The sequence below is a fragment of the Pinus tabuliformis genome, chromosome 6, assembly GCF_031772625.1.
Source record: "Pinus tabuliformis cultivar Carrire ecotype Pingquan chromosome 6, CPIR1, whole genome shotgun sequence".
Taxonomy (NCBI): domain Eukaryota; kingdom Viridiplantae; phylum Streptophyta; class Pinopsida; order Pinales; family Pinaceae; genus Pinus; species Pinus tabuliformis.
In genome coordinates this window covers 1,653,121,193-1,653,143,758 of record NC_142292.1, presented here as the reverse complement: position 1 = coordinate 1,653,143,758, position 22,566 = coordinate 1,653,121,193, and positions in this window count along the sequence as shown.

The following is a 22,566-nucleotide window of genomic DNA, read 5'->3' as shown; positions in this document are numbered from 1 at the left end:
CGACAAAGGAATGCGATGGTGGATAGCTTTGCGCAAATCCTTCAGTGGCTACCCAGAGTCGACACATCAACTTCCAATAGTTACTTTGGAAATGCCACACCATTTAAGGTACAAGTTAATTTTGAAATCCCCATCTTAGAGGGTCAAATAGACGCAGATGCTGTAGATAAATGGTTAAGTCTGCTAGAAGGGTATTTTTCTGTTCATGAATTTTTGAGTTGGAAAAGATTGTTTTCACTCTTCTTAAAGCAACCCCCCACGTCAAGGACTAGTGGGAAACCTATTGCGAGCAAAAGGATGAAAGCATAAGCTCGCTATTTTCAGCTGCACCCACTTGGGATTCATTCCAGGATGCCATCAAGGAGCAGTACTACCCTGTCAAAAGCTACGAGGAAAAATACATAAAGTGGACCATACTGTGGCAGGGAAGGGACCAAGATGTGCCAGAATTCACAAACATTTTTCACACCCTTCGCACACAGTTGGGTATCAAGGACTCTGAGCTGCATTTGGTACTCAAATACTGTGGTTGCCTACACAAGTACATCCAGGAAGAGATGGAGTTCCTGAACATCTCCTCGCTCGGCAAGGTGTACTGATATACTGTCAAAATTGAGCAAAAGTTCAAACAAAAGAAGTGAGACTTTGGATCTACAAATCCGAAGCCCAAAGGATAAAGCCAAGGTGGGGTGACCCAAGACAACCCGTCAAAGCCACAAGAAAATAACAACACCACGAAGCCAAAGAAGGACATAGGAAAGTGGTGTGAGTTCCACAAGAGTCCCATTCATAACACAATTTGAGTGTCGAACCAAGCAGTCGCTGGTGGCCGAGTTGAAGGCTTCTGAATCAGATGCACATTCTAACCCTGAGCCAGAACCCGACAAGGGGAATGGCAAAGGGAGGAAGATCATTGATGCAGAGCCCAGCGCCACTGTTGTCACCACCAAGATCCAGAAGAATGAACTTGAAGATCCAGAGGAGGGGGAACGTGTTTTCCACTCGCAGATGTGGGTGAAGGGTTCGCCGCTGTAATTCATTGTCGACAGTGGCAGCCAAAAGAACCTCGTTTCAGCAGAGGTCATGAAGCGGTTGGGCCTACTGACTACACCACACCCGTTGTCGTACAGTATTGGGTGGTTTCATGAAGGACGAGATCTCAAAGTTCGCCAGCAGTGCCGCCTTCCCTACAGTGTCAAGGCCTTCACAGACGAGGTATTCTATGACATTACACCTCTAGATGTTTGTGATGTACTGTTAGGCCAGCCATACTTGTGGAGGAAACATGCTATGTATGAGTCAAGGCCTTGTGTTGTCATTATTTCTCTGAATAATTCATTATACAGGATACCGGAGGGAGCCCCACCTACTACCACCGCTTTGATCACTGCCAAGAAAGGCAGCAAGCTCATCTCATAGACTAGGAAATTTATTTTCAGTTTGGTTCGCTCCCAAAGTAAGGGGAAGATTATCACCACATTCATGACTCCCACGAAGGGTTCCTCCAAGCAGCAACAGCAGCAAAGGAATATGGTCATGACAGAACACAGGAACAACTTCTCCTCACCCATAGTGGTACCACACAAGCTTCAGGTGGGCAACAAAGTCTGGTTGCATCTGCAGAAAGAATGCCTTACAAGAGCCCATCAGAAGCTCTGGCCATGCCGACATGGTACTTACACCATTACTAAGGCTATGGGAAATAATTCTTTGGTGCACAACATTCCTCCATTTCTTCGTCTGCACCAAGTGTTCAATGTGTACAGCCCTCGACCATGCTTCTCACCATTACTGGACTCATTCGAGATTGCAAAACAGCTTACCAGGGACCAAGTTCAGTAGTTGGAGGAACTCAATGCAATGGGGATCATTGCTTCCTAAGGGGGGAGGAATGATCCAGGTGGATGTTGGTTGCCACCATCCTATCCCACTTGGACCCCCACAACTGTCACTTTCAGTTTTTGAGTTTCCTGAATTGTAGCACAGTTTACTTTTTTAGCAGTGTTTCGAGTCCTAAACCTTCAGAGCCATTTTGAGGCCCTAAACTATGTTTTTTGGGAAATATGGGGGCAACCAAAGTGGTAGTTCTCGGATGGATCTTTCTAATGACCTATTGTACACGTCAAACAGAGATTGTATGCCAAAGTTACGACCCCGGGAAATTGATGTACCAATTTGCCCAAACGGGTCCCACAATTTGGCTTTTCATCTTCTAGGGTTAGGTTTTGGGATGTTAAGGGTTTTCCATTGTTTCTCAACAATAAATAGGCCTTCGAGCCTCATTGTAAGACATTTCAGAGGCATGTAGCTGCCACATCTCTCCTCAGAGATAAGCTACCATCGCCCTAGCTGGTTTATTTCAATTTCTCGTTGTAAGCATATTTCAATATTTTCCATTAATGAAATGAAGTACTATTTCCGTTGCATCTTTGTGTATATGGTTATCTCTGTATTTTGTTGCATTCCTGTTTAAATCTAGATTAGTGGTATCAGAGCGGTCTACTTTTTCTCTTTTTTTCTTTGCATGTCCACAACGAGGTCAGGATATAAGGAGTTAGGGCTTGAGCTGGTCGAACCTTTGAAAAACTAGCCCCGCAAATCCCAACAGCCTCCCATGGCAGATGAGAAGAAAGATGAGGGGGCAAGATATCCTATCAAAATATTGCTCGAAGAAGCCCTCGAGCAACAAAGGAACACGATGATGGATAGCTTTGCACATTTCCTTCAGCCACTACCTAGAGGCGACAGATCAGCTTCCAACAGCTACTCTAGAAACACCACACCATTTAAGGTACAAGTGAATTTTGAAATCCCCATCTTTGAGGGTCAAATAGATGCAGATGACGTAGATAAATGGTTAAATCTACTAGAAGGGTATTTTTCTATTCGTGAATTTTCATGTTGGGAAAAGATAGTTTTTGGTCTTCTCAAAGCAACCCCCCACGTCAAGGACTAGTAAGAAACCTACTGCGACTAGAAGGATGAAAGCACAGACTCATTATTTTCAGCTGCACCCACTTGGGATTCATTCCGGGATGCCATCAAGGAGCAGTACTACCCTGTCAAAAGCTACGAGGACAAATACATAAAGTGGACCACAATGCGGCAAGGAAGGGACCAAGATGTGCCGGAATTCACAAGCATTTTTCATACCCTTTGCACACAGTTGGGTATCAAGGACTCTGAGCTACATTTGGTACTCAAAGACCATGGCTGCCTACACAAATACATCTAGGAAGAGATGGAGTTCCTGAACATCTCCTCGCTCGGCACGGCGTACCGATACACTGTCAAAATCGAGAAAAAGTTCAAACAGAAGAAGTGAGACTTTGGATCTACAAATCTGAAGCCCAAAGGACAAAGCCAAGGTGGGGTGACCCAAGGCAACCCATCGAAGCCGCAAGAAAAGAACAACACCACGATGCTAAAGAAGGACATAGGAAAGTGGTGTGAGTTTCACAAGAGTACCACTCATAACACAAGTGAGTGTCGAACCAAGCAGTCGCTGGTGGCCGCGTTGAAGGCTTCTGAATCAGATGCACGTTCCGACCCTGAGCTAGAACCTGACAAGGGGAATGGCAAAGGGAATCAGATCATTGATGCAGAGCCTAGTGCCACTGTTGCAACTGCCAAGTTCGAGAAGAATGAACCTGAAGATCCAGAGGAGGGGAACGTCTTTTCCACTCACAAATGTGGATGAAGGGTTCACCGCTATAATTCATTGTCGACCGTGGTAGCCAAAAGAACCTCATTTCTGCAGAGATTGTGAAGCAGTTGGCCATCCTAACTACACCACACCCGCAGCTGTACAGTATCGGGTGGCTTCATGAAGGATGAGATCTTGATGTTTGCCAGTAGTTCCGCCTTCCCTACAGCATCAAGCCCTTTAAAGACGAGGTATTGTGTGATGTTACACCTCTAGATGTTTGTGATGTACTATTATGCCAGCCATACTTGTGGAGGTGACATGTTGTGTATGAGTCAAGGCCTCGTACTGTCATTATTTCTTTGAATAATTCATTATACAGGATACCAGAGGGAGCCCCACCTACTGCCACCTCTTTGATCACTGCCAAGAAAGGCAGGAAGCTCATCTCGTAGACTAGTAAATTTATTTTATGTCTGGTTCGCTCCAAAAGTAAGGGGAAGATCGTCACCACATCCATGACTCCCGCGAAGTGTTCCTCCAAGCAGAAGTAGCAGCAAAGGAACACGGTCATGACGGAACACAGGAACAAATTCTTCTCACCCACGGGGGTACCACACAAGCTTCAGGTGGGCAACAAAGTCTGGTTGCATCTGCAGAAAGAACGCCTTACAAGAGCCCATCAGAATCTCTGACCACACCGTCATGGTCCTGTTAGCTCTACTATAGGTTGTTGATGTTCGAAAAACAGAAATAAGTTGGATCCTTGGTTCTACTTAAAGAAGGCCTGCACCGTATGTCCTCACCTTTCTCCATTTCCTTGAACATTTCCCTTTGATCTCCTTTACATATGCTTCTTGGTTTAAAAATCGTATATAAAAACCTTTGCCCTTGAGCCTGCGTGCTAAGACTTAAAGCCCCATACAACCATGATCATGTGCCCTCGCACCTCTGTAACCCGTTTTCATAGCCATTGATTTCCTCCAGCTTGATCTAACGGCTCCTCAGAAATCCAATTGACCCAGTGCCTGACCCTGAAAAGATCATTAAGCAGAAGAAAACATTGCAGAAAGGACCATCAGGATCAGGTAAGCCCAAAAAATCCCATGTATCTTTACTAGTGAAGAAATCACCTTCAGAGATTCATAAAGCTCATATTCATTCATTTCCCTTTTGGATCTCAGTCTAAAGAAAGCATCCCATGTTGTCCATCATATTCCTCTATCTCTGTCATCCGTTACATTGTTCATACTACTCAGTCTACCAGTAGCCTTCCACCTACCTCAGTCATGGCAGGTCAGCAAGCTCCTACAAAGATAGAGAGAATCATTGCTGCTAGGTATGGACCCTTGGTCTTGCCTGTCCCTTTGAATGCCATGCTTGTAGGATATTATCATAAATGTATGCCTAAGTTTACTGGTACAGAAGGAGTAATAGCTGAAGAGCACCTTGAGTCCTTTTATAGCTATGCTGATAACGTGGATATCAATGAAGATGATGTGTGGATGAGGGTTTTTGTCCAAAGCCTAGATGGGAAGGCTAGAAAATGGTTTAGAGAATTAACCCCTAGGTCTATAGCAGATATTGAGGCCTTATATGATGTGTTCTTAAAGAATTGGGGGGGTAAGAAAGATCTGCTCTACTATCATACTGAATTTGGGAACTTATGGAGGGAGAGTGGTGAGCTGCTGTCTGATTTCAACATCATATTCAACCATATGTATAGCAGAATACCAGCTAAAGTGAAACCTACCCCTACTTCTGCTATGATCACTTACACCAATGACTTCGATTCTCATTTTTGCCTGCTGTTAAGAGAAAGAAGATGTGCTTCTTTGGCTGATATGCAAGATGCAGCCTTTGAAGTAGAATCGAACATCATAGCTACAGAGAGGCTCGGAGGTGATGCTGATAGGAGAAGATAGAGGTGTGAGTCCTCATCATCCTCAGATCCTAAGATCAATAAATTAGCTAGGATGATAGAGTCATTAGCCTCTGAAGTTTCCAAATTAAGAGTTGAGCAACATTCTGAGGAATCAAGAGCTCCTAGTGCCTTTTCTCTTCCAAATCCAAATCCATATAGAGGAGCATAGGAGCAGTTGCAGATTTTGCAGAGAAGCAAAGATGCAAATGAAGATCGAAGGGTGAAAACCCTTTTTCAGAGTGTAGTCATGGAGGAAGAGCAAGTTGAAGAAGAGGATGAGGTCCATGGTATGGAAGATAAGGGCAGTGCCCCTTTGTTAACTAGAGCTTCCTATGAAAAGTCATTATCTAAAGGCACTGCTCACAAGTTTGTTATACCTGTAGAACCACAAGCTTATCAGCAGAAGCAACTAGCAGCAAGTCCCACCATCCTCGAAGAATCTGAACCTAAAGCCAACCCATCTTCTAATGACTATGTAGATCTGCAAACTAGCAAACCTACTATTATCCCCAGTCTAGTGATAAAAAAGGGAGAAGAAACCTCCCCATCATCTTATGCTTCTTTTTCTGTTCAAAAGCCAAACCCTCATAATTGCCCATTAAGCACTGAGGCAAGCCATAACTCAATGCCCAAGGCTGATACTGATAATCTCAGGCTTGATATTCTGAAGCCTGCCCAGGTGGCCTCCACATAGCTTGAAAGGGCAGTTTGTCAGATCACAGAGGAAGAGGACGCATAGTTTTGGGACAACTCCTTAGATGTGGATTGTTTTAAGAAAGATGCAGAAACAGATGAAGTCTTTGTGTCCTCCACACAAGAATACATTGGTTCACCATTTGTGTTAATTGTGCAAGCCACAGATGACACAAACAAGTACACAACAACCATTTTTATTTAGCAAGACAGAGAACCATTCAACAATAAAAACTTTAAATTGGCTACAGATCGCTTTATTACTTACAACAACCTTATCTTGAGGGAAGGCCCATATTGGCTAGGCTGTCGGTTCTGAAGCCCTATTGTCTCGTATCCTACAAAAAGCTATAAAGCTATATATGAATTACCTGAAGGACAGGCAAGACACATTTTTGAAATCTTGGCCAAGAATCATGGGTTTAGACCACTTCATGACATTCCTTCTCTAGCCTATTCCTTGACTTCTCTGCGGACAAACTACATGGTTTTCATGAGGGCATGAAAAAGGATAAGCAGGGGAGTATGTTGGGTCCTGAGAAAGGTATGTGCATGTTATTTATTTCATCATCCTTTTCCTTTAGCTATATTCCTTTTTATCTTAAAATGTTAATATATTAAAGGATTATGGTAAGAATTAGGAGATTAACTGTAATCACGATTTAGCTGAGTGTTATCCCTTTTTATGTAGGAAAAGGATGAAATGGAACAATTGTTGTTCCCCAACCAAGGGATAATAGAAGGATAGCAAGCCAAGGACAGAATGGGCAGTTATGGATAAGAACAAAGTTCATCAAAGGATCAACGCAAGAAGGGAAAAATGATTGAAAATGGAGATCGCAAGAATCCCTTAGGATCTCTTGATCTTGAGGGATCTCTTTTACTATTTTATCTTTTACCACTGTGCCATTATAAAAGGATAGTGATTGTAAGTAACAGGGGTGAAAAATTACTATTGAGAGATTGTAACTGTATTGTTGACTCTCGTTGTTTGAAGCAGAGAATGAACCACTATAACATTTATGCGATGATTAATATATAAAAGTGGTTATTGTTCCTTTGCATATTCTGAAGTAATTTGGCGGTGTTCACTGGCAGTTAAGGGCCCGGCCCTCATGGATTCACTTGTTGTTCCTGTACCATGTGTTTATGATTTCTGCCTTGTGATGGCTTGGTTTGATTTCCACTTATTGTAATCGCATCATTTTGCTATTTCATATTTCCAGCCATACAAAATTGTTCTGTTTTACATTCTGCAGTATTATTGATTCAAGTTATTGTTATTTCAGATTTAGTCATTTAGTTCAGCATTCTATTATTGTTATTTCTAATCCAGTTATTTAGCTTAGTGTGCTATCTTGAGATTCTCTACTATAAAGAGTATTGACTGCTACTGTCTACGCTCTCAGACTTAGATCACCTACTGCTTAAGTTAGAAATTTTATTTGGAGAATCAATCAGTTAAAAGAGAAAGGAGTTATTGTTACTGTATTCTTGACTGGTACTTGAATGAATGTCTGATTTGGTTTCACTAGTGGCTTAAGCTTTCTTTGCAATTAGAATTTACTTGCTGCATCCATTTCCTCTTGTACCTAAACGAACTATACTGCAATTTAGAAACATTACACTCTGAGTGAAATAGCCGCCATGTACTGTGTACACTCTTGAAATAGAAAGACTTGCCCAGATTGATAATTAATGTGAAGATAATTAGGAGTTAAAAGGACATCTTTTATCACTCAACATTCTGCAACTCATATATGGTAGTCTCATAGTTTGGAGTTTACTATTATATTATTCACACATCATTGTAAAGCATGTATATGTGTCAACATATATATCAGTGACTCTATCATTGTTAGCTTTGTCAAACTAACATCAAGGTCATGATATTTGAAAAAAAGAAAAGTGTATCATTTTCTTATCTTGCCCTATCAAACATCTTAGAGTCATTGTCTCAATTAAAAGAATTACTATCCAAATCACAATCACTACCAAGTAAGGTGTCTATATTAAATTTACCAGCATCTTCCAAGTTAATGTTGTATGATTCCTACTAAACATTGTTTCTAAATTTACTTTATTAGTATCTTATTGGTACATTCATACAATTAAAATATCAAAATCCTTTCTTTAGAACCATTAAAGGCAATACCTTTCACAGCCAAATAACTCTTCCTTCACAATATTCTCTTGTTGTAGGATATGAGATTCTTTCTTCTAGATGATTAACTGTGGGACTCATGCCTATAAGTGAAAAAATATTAATCATGGGACTATGTCATGTGAGGATGCCCTAACTTTAGCATAAAATCCTTCTTCAGCGTAAAAAGTGCTTGTAACAAGGGTGACTAAAAGAGGTTGTTCCCAAATATAGATGGACCAATACCACTTGTAATTTGCTAAAGGTTGACTGTCCAAATTGAAACTATTCTATTATTGCATAGAAAAAGCATCACTAAATTTTAGTTTCTTATATGTACGGGTCGAATTTATTTCACAAATATATGTATAGAATATTTTTCAAGATGCTAGAGATACCATGCCATAGGTTATACTAGCGAGTGAAAGATTGCTATCAACTCATTGTTTTTAGGCTTGGTCAAATCCACAATTGTGTTATCCTTTAGATTTCAATCAATCTTCAATGTGTTTCATTGTTACAAGACAAATACTCGTATAGATGTCACAATGATTTTATGTCGTAAGGATAGAGTAATTATAATGTTTAATTCAAAATCTTCGTTAGCTCTTGTAGCCTAAAAACAACCACAAAATAATCATAGATATGATTCCTTAGAATGGTATTGTCACATCATAGGTCATGACATGCAATGATCATGCCCAAGTGTGAGAGAAAAAAAACCATATGGATCAAATGGATCTCATTCCTTCTTAATTCATTTCCAGATCAAAAGTCTACAGAGAACGAATGATTCTTTGACCATCTGAGAGAAACTAATAGTGTGAATGTCATTCTGTAGATTCTTGAAGGGTTGTTTTCAATCCTCAAAGATTGATGTACTTGGAAATTCAAAGTTTCTAAATGGTGTATATATTATCCACAAAATCACATGAATTATTGTCATAATTCTTCACTAATTCACATCATAATAAAAAGATTTAATTATGGAACCTTATCATAACAAAGGGCCATAATAATATAGAAAGGTGGTGCATTATTTTTCATGGGATATCCCGTACAATTTGTGGCAAGGTCTCTAATCATTCTCAGCATTTTTCTAGCATGGACCTATAGTTGATGCCCTAGTGAGGGCTAAAGAGAAGCGTTGCTAAAATCTTGGATAATCAATCTTCTACCTGTAAGAGAAACCGACCCATTTGAATCCCAAAAATAAACGAAAACCATAAAACGAAACCCTAGCCTCTCTTCTAATATTATCAATGCTCCTTAGGGACGAATAATTCAGAGCTTCAATTTCAAGGATTGATCATTTAAATTTCCCTCATGGAGGATGAATGAAAGCTCCTTTTTATAGATTTGGAAGAGGTTCCATGAGGAAACCAAAAATTCCATTTGGATGGAGATAAACGTTTAAAAGTTCAAATTGATGCATGTTTTGTAGATGTTTGTAAGATTATTCTTTCGACATTTGTAATTCATGTTTATTTCACATTTACTAATATAGTTGAACTATTTTGGTTTTTTTAGTACTTACCTTGTTGGGAATGTGTTCTATTGGTTATCATTGTTGTCTCATCCTTGTGCAATACTCCAGAAGATACTATACATACCTTCCTTGTTTACTAGTTATAACAATCGCCACATCCATTATGGACTACTCTACTGGATGGTGGATGTGTCTTGTTAAGTTATGGTATGTTCTATGCTTATAACAGTTTACTTCTTTTTCTTATTATATTCCACAGATTAGCAATCACATGTACACAAAGTAAAGTGTAGAAGAACATTAAACGATCGACAGAAAACAAGCCAAGACAAGAGACACAAGATGTGGCGGCTAGACAGGGACAAACCCCACAATGTGTGGGGAAACCCTTTGATAAAATCTTCTTTTATCTTCAATAATTCAGCAAAGAGAAATAGTACAATAAATCTGATTCATATCAGCAGTAGCAAACCCTAGATCAGCAGCACCAGCATTAGCAGCTTTATTATCAAACTAGGGCAGACTATATCTCACAAACCGACCGTCGGATTGACTTCATTCCACCACCAAAAGTTTCAGCTTTCAGAGGAGGTTCAGATGAACCTACAAGGTAGTTCCAAAGAGGAGATCTTCTAGGCCACGCAAGTCAATCTTTACTTCTGCAGTTGTAGCTTCAGTTTCAGCAGTTTCCAGCTTCAAACTAGGGCAGTCGATATCTTGCAAACCGTTCGTCGGATTGACTTCATTCCACCACCAAAAGTTGCGGCTTTCAGAGGAGGTTCAGATGAACCTATAAGGTAGTTCCAAAGAGGAGATCTTCTATGCCATGCAAGTCAATCTTTACTTCTGCAGTTGCAGCTTCAAATTCAATAGCTTCCGGCTTCACATGTGTGAGAGAGAGACCCATTTCAGCATAGTAGAGAAGAGACTCATTTCTGCGTAGTAGAGAGAGAGAGAGATGTGATGAGATGAGTGAGTCTAAATGAGGAAAAGTTCTCTTCTATTTATACACAACGTTGGTGGGTGAATAGATGCGACTGTTGAGCTTCTGAGCCTACATGAGTTGTAGGTCGGCTTGATAATAATTCCATAATCAAAATAAATTCATATCTCCATGAATACTTATTCGAACCGGATGATATTTATATCAATCCTACACCTCTCGACGAGAGGAATCTATTAAAAATATTATCAGCCATGAATAAGATGACTCACATGAAGTTTTTCCCTAGTTGCCAATTTTAACACTCCCTCTCAACCAGGGAGAACTTCATCTGCAATCTGTCTATTGATCGTTACTATTCATACATCAAATGCACTGCCCTGTACAGCCTGACCCTTGCCCTGCTCTGCTCTACTCTGCCTGTTCTGCTTTGTCTTGTTCTGCCCTGCACTGATCTGTACTGTTTTTCTCTGTTCTGCTCTGCTCTTGCATTGTTCTATTCTGCTCTGCTTTTGTTCGAATTATGAAGAAGAAGAAATGATCGAGGATGTATCATACTGACTCAAAGTCAGTCTCAGAGTATGTACCACTGGTCCCAAACCAGTCTCAACCAACCCGAAGTCAGCCTCATAGTGACTACAACTTCACTGGTCCTAGACCAGTATCATCCTCCACTGACTCAAAGTCAGTCTCAGAGTGCATACCACTGGTCCCAGACCAGTCTCAACCGACCCAAAGTCAGCTTCATAGTAAGTACCACTGGTCCCAGACCAGTATCGTAGTCTCAGAGAGCGTACCACTGGTCCCAGACTAGTCTCAACCTACCCAAAGTCAGCGTCATAGTAGGTACCACTCTCACTGGTCCCAGACCAGTACTGCACTGACATGAAGTCAGTCTCAGAGTATGTACCGCTAGACCCAAACTAGTCTCAACTGACCCGAAGTTAGCATCATAGTATGGTACAACTCCTACCACTGTCCCATACTAGTATCGCAGTCTCAGAGAGTGTACCACTAGTCCCAGACCAGTCTCAACCGACCCGAAGTCAACGTCATAGTATGTACCACTCTCACTAGTCCCATACCAGTACTGCACTGACACGAAGTCAGTTTCGGAGTATGTACCACTGGTCTTAGACTAGTCTCAACCGACCCGAAGTCAGCGTCATAGTATGGTACAACTCCTACCACTAGTCCCAGACCAGTCTCGCAGTCTCAGAGAGTGTACCACTGGTCCCAGACCAGTCTCAACCGACCCGAAGTCAGCGTCATAGTATGTACCACTCTCACTGGTCCCAGACCAGTACTGCACTAACACGAAGTCAGTCTCGGAGTTTGTACCACTAGTCCCAGACCAGTCTCAATCGACCCGAATTCAGCGTCATAGTATGGTACAACTCCTACCACTCGTCCTAGACCAGTATCATTGATCCCAGATCAATGGAGGTCATCCTAGCGTAGGGAGTACGATAGATACAACGATGTGTCCATCGGTACTACTATGGTCCCTAACTTCATTTCCCTGCTCATTGATCAGATGAGAGGTACTTCCCATGAGTCCCAAACTGCATGGGTAGGATGCCTTGATAGGAGAATTAATCAATCCTGTCCTCATAGGAGAACACATCAATACTGTTGCAATCGTCGTGGAGAACACATCAATCCAGGCTGCCATGGAGAACACATCAATCCAGGCCTCACAGGAGAACTAATCATCCTGCTACATAGGAGAGCGAATCATCCTGTTCCACAAGAGAGTGAATCATCTTGTCCCACAAGAGAGTGAATCATATTGTTCCATTGTGCACCACCAAGGGAGGGTGAGTCACCCTGTGGTCTTTTGTTGCTCTAGTAGGAACCGCAAGCCCTCAGAGCTCCCAAAGCTCAATGTATGCAACATGCAGGACCCTTGTACAAGGGTTTCTTGCTAACTCCAAGTCATTTGGGAAAATCACAGATTAGATCTTTCCTCGGGGCTTTGAAAAGGTGTATCAACCTGTACATCATCTTAATGCGATGGAGCCTCCTTGCTCATCAACTTACCATATTGTAGATGATGTATATCTGCTGGAGCAATCGATGAATATGGGATTCCTCAATAATCGAATCCCACCTCTGGTTGTTATAGAGAATCACAGTGGTATCCAATGTAAATCCAAACAGCTCACTGAAGAGCTTTCACAACCAGACTGCCTCACACGAGGTTATGCTAGCAACAATATATCCTGCTTCAGCAGTGCTCAAATCCACCGACTTCTGCTTCCTGCTCATCCAGGATATCGAAGCAGATCCCAAGGTGAAACAACACCTGGAAGTGCTCTTACGGTCCACCACACTACCTGCCCAATCAACATCAGTATATCCAAGTAGTCTTACATCTCCGGTAGTGTATCTTAATCCATGAGAGATTGTGTCCTGAAGACATCTCAGAAGATTCCTGGCATCAATCCAGTGAGGCTCAACCAAATATGAGCTCACAATGCTAACTGCAAAACATATGTTCGGACGGAGGTTCACCAAGAACATCAATGCGAATGAGTTTTGAAACTCAGAGGCATTTCCCAAGTCTGGTCCAACATCACTACCATATAACTTCTAAAAGTTAAGATCCTCAAGGTAGTCATAGGCTTGCAGTCCATCATACCGAATCTTTCCATTATCTTTACCACATATTTTCCTTGAGATAGAAAAATTTCCCTTGGCTTCTGCCACACTTCTAGTCCTCGGTGCTTCATTTCAAATTCAGAAGCCATCTCCCTCTTACATTTGTGAATGAGAGGGTTTACACCTGTTACAAACAGGTCATCCACATACAACACTAGTATGAGAGGCTTGTCATCTTCAACCTTAAAGTAAAGGTTAGGATCAGCTTCACTCCTAGTGAATCCCTGCTTCATCAAGTAGCTATCGATCATCTCATACCATGCTCGGGGTGCTTGCTTCAGCCCATAGAGAACCTTCTTCAACCTGCATACATGAGATTTTCAATCATAAATCTCAAATCCTTCAGATTGCTCCACATAAACCTCTTCTTTGATAGAACCATGCAAGAATGCGGTCTTGACATCCATCTGATGTAGGTTCCATCCTTATGAAGCCACAAGGGCTATGATCAAGCAGATGGTCGTATATCTGGCAACAGGTGCAAATATCACAGTTTATACCTTCCTTCTGTGATAAACCACGAACAACAAAATGAACCTTATACTTTTCCATACTTCCATTTGCTGCATGCTTTATCTTGTAAAGCCATTTTGAAGTAACAATTGTCTTGTCCAGGGTCTGGGAACTACTTCCCACACATCATTCTTCATAATAGACTCATATTCTATGGTCATAGCATCCTTCCATAGTTAATGCTTGACGACATCTGAGAATGATGAAGGCTCATTTTGTATGATCGTGCTCATGATGGTCGGGTATCCCTGATACCTGTTAAGTTTCTTACTTTGATGGAAGGTTCTTCAGGGTGCAACATGTCCTTCAGCATCATCAAGTTTCCCCCTAAGCCATGAAGGCCTCTTCCTAGAAGAGGAAGGCTCATGGGGATGAGAGTCAATCAGATCCATGGGTTCTTCTATATCAGGCATTGATTCATCATCCTTTTCTTTCGGTTCCCTGGTGTCGACTTCCTGAGAGCTCCTCAAATTCGGAAGATTGTTCACCTTACGATGAACTTTTTTTCAGGAGTCTTGGAACCCAATGCTTGATGAGGGCATCAATTTTGTACATATACGGCGGTGATTGTAGTTTCAGCCCATAGAAACTTCAGAAGTCTTTGATCATGTAGCATGGCCCAGATAGCTTCCACAATCGTATGGTTCTTCCTTCCTGCCACACCATTCTGCTCAAGAGTATGTGGTGTAGTAGTCTCCCTCTTAATGCAAGCCTCAGATATGCCTGAGTGAACCAACTGTAATACATCGGAGGTCTTGCTTTGGCTTGAGGGGAATGGTCCCCTTTTGAGCTTTCCTTCGGCACATCCTGGACATACACCTTCTTTCTCTACTCAGAATTCAGGCATCCCTGTCACCATTTGTCTTACACCAAGTATAGCTTTATAATGAAGGGGGGGCAAACCTCTAATGCCAAAGTTCGGACTAAAGAGATGTGTCATAAGACATGACACCTAGCAGACTTTCATCAACCTGATATAATGAATCAACACTAAACTCAAGAGTAAAGGCATCTTTAACATTATTTTTCCATATACATACCTTGCCATTGCTAAAGGTTACCTTGTAGCCTTTGTCTTCCATTGCCGAGATGGACACTAGCATAGAAAATTTTAGGGGCGAATGTTTGCCCCTTGGCGAAATTAAGGGGTTTTAAGGGATTTTATTTAAGTGAATCCATTCGCCCATTTTCAAGAATAGGTTTTATTTAAGTGAATCCTATGAGCCAAATACCATATTTATAAAAGAGGTATGGTAAATTAATAAAAATATAAATAAATAAGAGGTATGGTAAATAAATAAAACATTTTTTATATTTGCTCCATAAGTCACCTTATATACATGCAAGGGTGTAAAAAAATAAAAATATAAGTAAAGTGGAGGTATGGTAAACAAATAAAACGTCTATTTATACTTACTCAAAAGGTATGGTAAATAAATAAAAATATAAATAAACTAGATGTATGGTAAATAAATAAAACCTCTTTTTATATTTAGTCCATAACCCTCATTCTATTTATGAAGGCTCAAGAAAGAGGTTTTATTTAAGTGAATTCTATGGGACAAATACCATGGACTAGATTGTTATTAATACCATCCTAAAAAACATTATTAACCTTAGTATTAGTATTAATAAAAACAAAAATAGCACATGGTATTGACCCATGGTATTCACCAAAATGGCACCTGGTATTGACCCATGGTATTCACCTGGAATCTAGCCTATTTAAATGGGGGAATTAAACCAGCATAGATCCATCTTTACTTTGGATATACTAACCCCCGAGAGGTATCAAATATCATGATATGCAAACTAGCATAGAGTGAAAAAATATTTGATCCCTCTCGGGGCTTGGTGAGTAAAAATGGATGTTGTAATTTAATGTATGTTAAAAAATTTAGCTTGGTTAAAATAAAAAATAAAATAAAAATCAACTATTAATTTTATTAATTTTTATAAATTACTAATAGTAATTTTTAAGCTCCAGGTTTATGATAACCCATGGTATTGACCCATGGTAATACCAAGATCTTACAAGATTTTATAATTGAGTAAAATATTCGCCATGCCTGGTGAGAGATTCGCCAAAAAATTATATTTACATATTATATTATTGATAAAATCACCTTCCATTTTTCCTATATACCATGGAGATTAGCCCATTTGTTATACATATAAATTTAGGGGGGGTTCTTAAAATTTTCCCTAGACACTAGGTTCTTTTTTAGGTCAGGTACATCCGGACTTTCTAGCCTTCTTGAATGGCTGTCCTCTTCCTCGATCCCCAGCTCTCCTCTTACCTTTGCTGTTGAATTTTTCATTCCTTTGATTTGCCATCAGAGGGATTTTGATCATCGTCCCGGTGTGAGTCCATTCTATCAGGGCACTCCCTTGCATAGTGACCTGCTTTATCGTAGATGTAACATCGTCCTTTTCTTCCACCCTTAGGTCTAGCCTTTCCTTTCGATTGAGAAGAAAAGGCAGCAAGACGATCTTTAGGCATGGGCATTTCTTGCTCGTCTTCCCTTGTTTCTTCTTGAATGCATCTAGCCATTAATTCTTCAAAACCAGGAATTACATTATAGTTTAGAAGAGTAGTCATGAACAAGTATCATTCGGATGGTAATACTCCAAGAGTCATGAGTGCCATTTCGCTGTCAGTAATAGTTTCCCCAATAGATAGGAGATCGTTCTTGATCTCAGTGATTCTTAAGAAGTATGCTTGCATACTTTCATTTTTACCCTTCTTGATTTCCCTCAGCTTATTTCTAAGAAACAAAACTTGATTTGCATCATTAACTTTAAATAAGCTCACCAGTCTATCGTAGATTTCCCTGGAGGTGTCCAGTTCAGAGATGTAGGCCACCAAGTGCTTGACGATAGAGTCCTGGATGATCTTCTATTGTTTTTACTTCTCCATTTTTCCATTTGTTCCAGACAATAGCGGATCCATTTGATGGAGGCTCAACAATATTGCCTCTTACATGGTCCAAAACTCCTTGATCTTCAAGGGTTAGATCAACAGACATCTTTCATCCGTGATAGTCAGCTTTCTCATGGATCTTGTCTTTGGCAAGAAAGAGTGTTGAGGACCCCATAGTTCTTTTAGGATAGCCTTGCCAATCTTCTCTTCAATGATTGCTCTTGCTCTTGCTCGGGCTTTGTCTTCACCTCAGCTCTGATACCATGTTAAGTTATGGTATGTTCTATGCTTATAACAGTTTACTTCGTTTCCTTATTATATTCCACAGATTAGAAAATCACATGTACACAAAGTAAATTGCAAATAGAACATTAAACGGTCGACAGAAAATAAGCCAAGACAAGAGACACAAGATGTGGCAGCTAGCCAGCGACAAACCCCACAATGTGTGGGGAAACCCTTTGATCAAATCTTCCTTTATCTTCAATAATTCAACAGAGAGAAATAGTACAATAAATCTGATTCATATCAGCAGTAGCAAACCTTAGATCAGCAGCATTAGCATTAGCGGCTTTATTATCAAACTAGGGCAGACGATATCTCACAAACCGACCGTCGGATTGACTTCATTCCACCACCAAAAGTTTTAGCTTTTAGAGGAGGTTCAGATGAACCTACAGTGCAATTCCAAAGAGGAGATCTTCTAGGCCACGCAAGTCAATCTTTACTTCTGCAATTGCAGCTTCAGTTTCAGCAGTTTCTGGCTTCAAACTAGGGCAGTCGATATCTTGCAAACCGTTCATCGGATTGACTTCATTCCACCACCAAAAGTTGCAGCTTTCAGAGGAGGTTCAGATGAACCTACAAGGCAGTTCCAAAGAGGAGATCTTCTAGGCCATGCAAGTCAATCTTTACTTCTGCAGTTGCAGCTTCAAATTCAACAACTTCCGGCTTCACATGTGTGAGAGAGAGACCCATTTCAGTGCAGTAGAGAAGAGACTCATTTCTGCGCAATAGAGAGAGAGAGAGATGTGATGAGATGAGTGAGTCCAAATGAGGAAAATTCCTCTTCTATTTATACACAACGTTGGTGGGTGAATTGATGCGACTGTTGAGCTTCTGAGCCTACATGAGTTGTAGGTCAGCTTGATAATAATTCCATAATCAAAATAAATTCATATCTCCATGAATACTTATCGGAATTGGATGATCTTTATATCAATCCTACACCTCTCGATGAGAGGAATCTAATAAAAATATTATCAACCATGAATAATATGACCCATATGAATTTTTTCCCTAGTTTCCAATTTTAACATGTCTTCCCATGTACTTTGGTTTTAACAACAGCCACATCCTCTATGGAATATTCTGTTAGATGCTGGACAAACCCTTCTGGTTCGCTTGTGTCCCTTCCTGAGTGGTACTATTACCTCTCACTTAGAGGCTCACTTTACTTTCCCCCTTTTGCAAGTAAGAGAACCTAGACACATTTACATTACACACTCACCACACTTACCTCACTTTTTGAAGACATCAGTGTAACACTCTCATATGCTAAACAATAAGAGCTAAGGAAAATCTCTAAGTAAATGGAAACTAGGTCATCATACTGGATGGGACTCCTACACCAAACGATGTGAGGTCTAATTGGGCCTTCATACCAGAGATATCCCCTGAATGTTGGCAGATCTAGCATTGTCAACAAGTTCATTGATTAAAGTACTTCCAATCCATTTTGTTGATTCCTACACATCTACATACACAAACCAATTATATGTTTTAAAAATACAAGACTTTGAAGAATCCTTTGTTGCTTCTAGCATATCTCCCTTGTGCAATGCTAAAACTTCCAAGTTTCCCATCAAATATTCATTTGCTTCATCCACTATAACAACATCCTCATTAACATCCACACAGATGTGTTCATCATCCATAAGTTGTTCTTCCATAGATGCATTTTCCCATGGCACATAGTCTTCATCTTGAATATCCTATGTCTTCCTTCCAAATTGTATAACAATACTATGTGATTGTTCCTCCTCTCTGCATAGAAAAAAATCAATTATATGTCCTTCATCTAGAAAAAATCCTACATTCATATGCCAGTTGTTAAAATTGAAATCATCAAGGCCTGTATCCTCCATTAACACCTCAACCATCATATGTTGATTGTCCACACAACTTGTGAGAATCTCAACTAGTCTCTCATCAACATTTTTTTCATGCGGGTCTTTAGTTTCCAGATGTCCCATGAGACTTTCAGCTAGTATCCTTTCAACATTATCATTCTCTCTCTCTTTAAGGTTTTCTCATTAGTTAATTTCACAAAGAACTTCTTCTTCAACAATTATCCTTTCTTTCAACTCAATTCCTTTGAGATTTTCCTCCAATTGAGCATTTATACTCTGTTTAAAATCCTTGAGTTTCTCCATAAATTGAGTCTCAGATTAACCTACAACAAATTCCATTTTACTCTCTTCTGGAGACTCCATTTGTAACCCTAGTCTTCCTCATCTTTGTAAAGAAATTAGCTCAAAATCTCAAGTTGTAATTTAATTTCATCTACTTCTTTATTAAGCTTGTCCAGACTTGATCTACTATGGCTTCTCTCTGAAAATTTACCGTGATTCTCAACAATCACAAATCTACTTCTTCTATGAGCCTCTCCCTGCTCACTGTGGACCACACCCAAGCCACTGCAACAAGTTGACACCATCAACATGTTTGCAAATACCATACTAATATCTTCCATGCCTAGTATTCTCCTAGTATTTTTGCAAACTCCTTCCTCTAGAATCTTCATCTAAGCACTCTTTAGTCTTATAGCTTCTACATGAAATTTACTCACCTTCTTCCTATGAGAGCTTTTCTTGTCCTCCTTCTTTATTCCAAGGTTACTTACCATCATCATCAAGAACTATTTTTGTTCTTGGTTACAATCATCGAATGTAAACATCATCACCGCTACTTGTAATCAATAATTATTTAACAAAATACCATTACCTCATTGTCCAAATCTCTATTGAACATGCATCACTACTATTTCAGTCTTCTTCGTTGGCTCTACCTTCAATGTTATAGTCTTCTAATTTCCTTCACTCAAAAAATTATGTTTTTAGATCTATCTTTAAAACAAATATGATCTACTTCCTCCCAAAGTAGATTTTCTTCCACACAATGTCTTCTTCAGATTTCCATCATGCAATCATCAATATTCAAATTAAATGAGAATTAAAACAAAATAAGTTACCTCAATCATATTTTTGAATCTAATTCTGCTTCATGCTCTGTTTTGAAATATGAACTTTACAGGCTTCCTTCCTTTTAGATTTCCATTTTTCCATCTATCAATCAAATTTATTAGATATGATTTTACTCCATGCTCTAAATTTCATCTTCAAAACATTGCCTGCTTGTTGGGTTTTTCTAATCTCATCACCAAAGAGTGTTCAGGCTTTGATACCACTTCGTGGCACATAAGTCACCCCAACACCAATATCCGAAATCTACTCCACCCATACAGCTCCGTATTTACATCCAATTCAACAATATTTCATGAAACATTTAACATAGGAATTCAATATAAGAATATGAATTTATTATGATAAATTACATCAGAGATTTTTCTCTCACCCTCCCTCAACAATCTTACCTCGTTTCATAAATCCAACTACATATGCTTCAACTTAAACAAATTGTGCAACAGGTAGGCCAAGTCCTGAAAATTTTCTATCTAGTTGCTATGAAATGATTTTCTAGTGCTTGTTTTTTAATTTATTGTTCCATCGCTACAAAATGATTTCTTAGCACCTGTTAAAATCATGTATTGTGATTTTGGGGAAGATGAAATGACTTCAACTCTTTCCTAGATTGTCTCCTTGACACAGTGAACTATCTCATGTGCTTTCCTTCATCAATATTTGCAACACCATAACAAATTTTCCAATGAAAAAAAATCAGTCAAAGAGGTTTTTGTTTTTTTTTAGAATTCCAAAAGGGGTACTTTATTTTTGTAACAACACTCCAATCCTTGTAAATACCATGTAACCACTGCGCACAAACACAATGAACACTACCCCACAGGGTTTTCGAACCATTGCAACAATAATACCAATGATAAATGAACAATCACGCAATGATTAAAGCTACTATGTTCATATTTATTTTTTATAAATTGGTTCAACAAGTTATAAGATTTAAAAATGAGTAATATTCAAATGAACAAATGCACGAGAATAGAAACCATGAGACCACACACAGAAATCAAATTGGTTAATCACATGAATTTGATTCAATCTCAACCATTTAGCAAGCACGCAATTTAAAATTTAAAATTTATTTTCATTTATGCCACTAACACAAAGAAATACTTTCAATTCACACATATTAGAAAGTACAAGCAAGCCTACAAACTTGGGATTGTAGTTGCATAGAGAAACAATGAGTTCCTCTCTTCTTTCCCTCTCTCTTCTCTTCATCTGGGAGCTTCTCTTCTCACCTACTCTTCTCAAACACTCTTTCTTTTTATTGTTTCCCAAAAGGAATGTACTATGATAACCAAGAGTCACACAATGTGAATTGTTTCCCCTTCTCCACAAAAAAGGGGAAACTAAAAACTAAAATTTACATCAGAAAATACCTTCTACAACTTATTCTAATAAAAATCAAAACTCACTTCCGAATTTAAATATTTACAGTTTCTTATAAAACATTTAAAATTTCCTCCCAGCATTACCAAGTGGCCATCCAATCACATTGGTAAGCTCTTATCCAGACTTCATCAATTTTTGTGCTCAACCTATGCACCTACATCACTTATTCTACTCATCTAGACAAGGGGTGATAGGTAATGCAAGTCTCCATAATGCGTTCATGGTCAAATTCTATCATCTTCCATCTCCATAATGCATTCATGGTCAAATTCTGTCATCTTCCGTCTCCTTGGTTCACTTGCCTTCACTTTGACTGATGTGAGACTGATCTAAGTTGCTATGACTAGATGACTTTATTGGAAAGATATATATTCAGGCATAAAATATCTATAACTAATGTGTCCACTCTAGTATTTTTCCTTTTCAAAAAAATGATGCATCACAACAATATCACCAATTTGTTATGTGAACTATCCATCTTCATATGGTCAATTCCATGCAAGATTGGCTCTATCCCAAAGTAAAGAGATTTCATTGATTCTTAAGACTTACAATCTATCATTTGAAGTTTATGAAAATTTATAGAGGTTTGTGAGTTTTATGTTGTGTTATTAAGGTAACACCCATGGCTAGAAGCCATGTCACTGTGAAGTTTGGGGCCACAGAGGTGTGTGTTATCTAATTCTACCACAAAGTGCAAAGGAGACATAAGCCATGGGGAAAAATTTCCTTGATAATTGATGCCAAAATGTATGGCACGTCATGGAGGATATAATGGGTGTCATTCTTAACAATTAATGTAGGGTGCGATAACACTAAGGCTTTGTGACATGGCAGTACCATAGTGGACTTCACATGAGGAAGAAGTGCCATGTGAGTATGACGTGGCAAATCATTACTAATGTGGAAGGATTATGGGGTCGAAACTTCAAATGGGCATAACTTTCAATCCATAAGTCGGATTGAGATAAAG